The sequence below is a fragment of the Prunus mume genome, linkage group LG3, assembly GCF_029339155.1.
Source record: "Prunus mume cultivar Tortuosa linkage group LG3, ASM2933915v1, whole genome shotgun sequence".
In the NCBI taxonomy this organism is placed as follows: Eukaryota; Viridiplantae; Streptophyta; class Magnoliopsida; order Rosales; family Rosaceae; genus Prunus; species Prunus mume.
Window position 1 is genome coordinate 19,144,517 of NC_142700.1, and position 5,020 is coordinate 19,149,536.

Below are 5,020 nucleotides of genomic sequence, written 5' to 3' on the forward strand. Positions count from 1 at the left end.
CGTCAAATAATATGGATGATTTTGATGAAGTGATGGTAGTGATAGGTTTGATATTTATAGGAAATCAATGGTATCTGATATAAGAATAAAAGGGTTAAGATGAAAATAAGAGAATCTGATCCAAGGGTTGAGATGAAGATAAAAGAATCCGATCCAACGGCTGAAGATGAAATCAAATTCTATCATATCATATCTTGAATTGTGTGCAAATAAGAAACAATAATGGATGTTGAATTGTCTACAAAAACGTGATAAGATACCAACAGTTCAGATTAAATGTACTTTATAATCCAACAATTCTTTTTGGATGAAATCATATCTTCTCCGATTTTAAATATTTTTAGGTCTATTTGTTTGAAAAAATAAAATAAACCTAACACACACAAAATTAATTCTATAAAGTTAACACAAAAATCAATTTTACATCTTCCCCATTGGGGCCAAAACCACATTTACAACCCCCCGAAGATATAAAAGTGATGTAAAAGTGACTTTACACTCTCCAAAAATACACCCATCCACACTATAAAAAGGATATAAAAGTGCTCTTATGATGGTTTGAAGTAAACTACAAAGGAAGCTGTTATTAAAACTCGGGTTATTTACTGTAGACGTCTCTGAACTTGGCCCTCAGTTGCAATTGGGTCTGTGGACTTTTTTTTTGCCAATTACATACTTTAACTAGACAAATAGTTGCAATTAGGTCCTACCATCCAACTCTGTCAATTTGTCCGTCAAAATGAGGGGTAAAAGCATCCTTTCAAGTCTGAAGAAAAAAACTGAAAAAAGTGAAAAAAATAAATAAAATTAGAAAGTAAAAGCAAAACCCAGAAAACCTCCACTCCTTCCTCGCAAAACACTGCCGCCATTTCCTCCCAATCGGGTCTCGGCTGATTCGTTCCAGTACCAGCCCGGCTTCCTCGGAGCCGTACCCGACCGTACTTCCACCGACGGAAATGACAACGGGAACATTGTCGACGCCATGGAATACTTGACGAACATACTGTCGTCGAAGGTGTATGACGTGGCCATCGAATTGCCGTTAGAATTGGCCACGAAGCTGTCGGAGCCATTAGGAGTGAGAGTTTGGATGAAAAGAGAGGACTTGCAGCCTGTAAGTGTTGTTCCAAGTGTTCAATTGAATAATTTGGATTGGAAAAATTGGGGATTTTTGACAGAAACTTTTTTGTTGAATTTGCAGGTCTTCTCGTTCAAGCTTCGGGGAGCTTACAACATAATGGCAAAGCTTCCAAGGGAGCAACTGGAGAGAGGGGTTATTTGCTTCTAAGTTGGAAACCATGCCCAAGGAGTTGCCTTGGCTGCTAAGAAGTTGAATTGCAGTGCTGTGATTGCAATGCCTGTAACCACACCAGAAATTAAGGTACACTTTTTTTTCTTTTTCATTTTGGAGCTTAATTTCACAATTCTAATTTGTGGGTTTGGCTTATTGAATGTTGTGAAATTTTGTATTGCTTGTTTGCAGTGGAAATCTGTTAAGAGATTGGGCTCCACGGTTGTTCTTATAGGGGATTCATATGATGAGGCTCAAACTTATGCTAAGAAGCGGGCTCAAGAGGAGGGAAGGAACTTCATACCTCCTTTTGATCACCCAGATGTTATTATCGGACGAGGAACGGTTGGGATGGAAATTATGCGTCAAACAAAGAGTTCTTTCATCTTTTGCGCGTTATTATTCATATTTGCCCAAGAGTTCTTTCATCATGTCCCAAGAAAACCCTTTCTCCCAAGCTTGTTTTTCCGCTCTGTTGAAGTTTCAAGGGAGGACCTTGCTAGATCTGTGACTGCTAATCCATGTCTCTTGATAGTAAGCTTGAGGGGACGGATTGTGCCCACTTTATCTTTAATTTTTAATTTTAAGTTAATTTATTTTTTATTTCACTTTTTTCAGTTTTTTTCTTCAGACTCGAAAGGACGCTTTTATCCCTCATTTTGACGGACAAATTGACAGAGTTGGACGATAGGACCCAATTGTAACTATTTGTCTAGTTAAATGATGTAATTGGCGAAAAAAAAAAGTTCAGGGACCCAATTGCAACTGGAGGCCAAGTTCAGGGACGTCTACAGTAAATAACCCTTAAAACTAAAAAAACTAATCAAGCACTCCATGAAGCGGTATGGTGAAAATGTTTTTGCGTGCACAGCAAGATAATTGACAATGTTGGATCTTCTTGTGTTATCATCATATGTTGGACTTCCTAAAGTAAAATAAGAAAGTAAGAAAACTAGAAGCCTGTGTGTTATCGGTGGGCAACAAGTCCACATCACACCCTTCCCCCCCATTGGACAAAACATTCGACAAGAACTTCAAAATTCAAAAAGAGTTCACTACCATCTTTTAAATCCCAATGTGTTTTGACTAAAAGTATGTGAAGTGGTATAGTCCGATTCCAAATTCCATGCGCCTGCCTGATATTTTGGACTTTGATGTTTTTCTAATGTTCATTATTGTGCAGGAGAAAAGTAAACAGACAAACAAACCACAGAGGAAAAGATTTAGTTATGACTATCTGACCACAAGATGTATATCTTGGTTGCCAAGCCATGCCAACCTGATACGACAGCTTTGAAGTTGGAATGTCATGTAATGGCAGACACCAACTTTCAACATAAGGTATATATATTCTAAATTCGTAATAATGCCAATTATCCTTTTTCTTTGTCATGACGCATATAAGTAGTCACTTTCTTCGACATTTCTTTGAGAAAGAAGAGGAAATCATGTGCAGCAAAAAGACAAAAAAGAGGAGCTAGCAACTCACTAACACCTATACTTAAATAATAGGGTGATTAATTTCAACTATCTTATGTAGACACTAGACTTAAAAACTTTGGGAAGAAATACCTCAAATAGTAGTTCGAAATTGCTTGTGCTCTTACCCAAATGATAATTCATTTTTAGGAGAGAAATTCTCATGTAATGGGGATAGAACTTTTTACTATCTCCGGCCAATAATACAATGACACGAAGGATCATTTTTTTCACGTATCATTATGTTATTAATTTGGGATAGTAAAATAGTATTAATCCCTAGATAAGGTTTTTTTCTTTTTTTGTTGCATTTTTAGACCATATTATGCAATACCGGGGTCCACTTGCAACCACGGACTTAGAAATTTTGAGCAGTGTGGGCCACAAATAGGGGTGAAATCAAATTTTTTTTGCATGTGCCATTCCAGCCAAAATGGTGAAAGAAACCGCACAAAGTCGGAACTTGACAAAGTTAAGTGAAAGATGTCAGAATAAAATGTGAAACCTAACCTGCCAATATTAACAATTGTTATTAGAACTCATATTGAAAATGAAAATAGAGGTATATAATTTATAAAACATTGCTACAATTTAATTAACCATTTAGAATTTTTTATTTTTTAAAAAATAATCTCACTTTGTAATGTTAAACTGAATTATAAGAAAAAGAGAAGGGAATAAGATTTTTAATTAATTATAATTTTATATTAACCCGTTGTTCTGTTAGATCAATGAAATATGTAAGTTGACCAAAATTGATAACATATATAAACTACAAAAGGTAGGATTGACAAGAGAACTTTTGGCCAAAACTTACCCCACACAATATAGCATTGAAACAAGAGACTTTGAATTTGCCGATCACGGCAGACGAACAAATATCAAACCCAAGAAATATTAGGCTTTCCCATTGTAGGGTTGGAATATTGCTACTGTATTGCGTCTGACAATTGTATCACGCCGTCTGACCCAAAAAAGGACCCTCGGGACAAATGGAATCGGATATTCCTTGAATATTGAGTCCAACTGTGTGGACCTTGAGTCTGATTTCTGCACGCCAGTCCATCTGGCTTTTGGGTTCTCTTTAAACAAAACAATTTGGGCTCTATTTGCGAAAAACAGAGAATAGCCCAGGTCAAATTTGGGGAGGGTTAAAATAAATCAATTACCCAAAGTAATTTTCACATATTGGATTTTAATTACCATTAATGGTGATTCAATCTAAATACCCAGATCTAATTGGATCATTTTCACCCGGACTCCAGATTGTATATTTTTTAAAATTGAGGATTGATCATCATCATTGGTTATCAATTCCAAACCAAACCAACAAATGCTAAGAGCTGGAAAGGTGAAATAGCACTCGGCACTCGAAACCACAGCCAGAGACTTCCCAGGAAAACAGGCAACTACAAGCCAGGAATAGTTTATTGACAGTAGGCTTTTGCATAAATGGATTGAAAAAAGCAAGGCTAGAAAGTTTATTTATTCTCTTAGAGTTACCAAGGGTTAGTAGGCTGAGCACTTTCCAGCAATTGTGCTTCAGTCCCCATTATTCGATTTTTTTTTTTATAAAAAAAAAAAAAAATACAAGTATTGTGTTTTGGTTGACTCACGCGTATTTTGAGTTAAGAACCTAAAATCAAGTTTCATGTATTGCTAAAGTTAAACTTGTCACAAAATGAACATTCACTTAATCCGGAGTAATAACAAAACCATTATAAAAAAAAAATAGTCCCATAACTTATCTAACAATACTTTATTAATAAATAAATAAAAAAGAACATTTCTTCATATAGATAGAAAAGGACATGCTACTTGCCTTGGTTAACTATATAGACATGGCGACTTGAGTTGATCTTTGAGTTTCCTTGGCATAAATTCCCACTGGGTTAGGTCCTCATAAGGTCTCGGACCCTAATGGGAGGAGATTTCAGGAGAAAATCGAAGGCGGGTATGGGGATATCCAAATTTAAAAAATTTCCGGTTGAGGACGGGTCGAGGATGCTATTGTTATCCCAATACCCATACCTTCGATGAGCAATATATATTAGAAATTTTCCTATGCGAACATCCAAATGTTATTATCCTGCAGACGCCATGTATTTTGTACTACTCCTACCTGTTTTCCGACTTATTTACAAGATCATCCGTACAATAATAATGTATATATATATATTAATATATATATATATAATATAATATACCCATGTAAGAGTAAGCTTATGATTTAATATAAAATTTATTTTG

General features: G+C 35.6%; 1 long non-coding RNA gene across 1 annotated transcript; it reads left to right on the plus strand.

Moving 5' to 3' along the window:
• Positions 1-794: 794 nt before the first annotated feature.
• LOC107880786 (uncharacterized) lies at positions 795-1,899 on the plus strand. Its single transcript, XR_001677536.2, has 3 exons — positions 795-1,114; positions 1,202-1,381; positions 1,484-1,899. It is a non-coding gene; the product is annotated as an uncharacterized LOC107880786 (long non-coding RNA).
• The last annotated feature ends 3,121 nt before the right edge of the window (positions 1,900-5,020 follow it).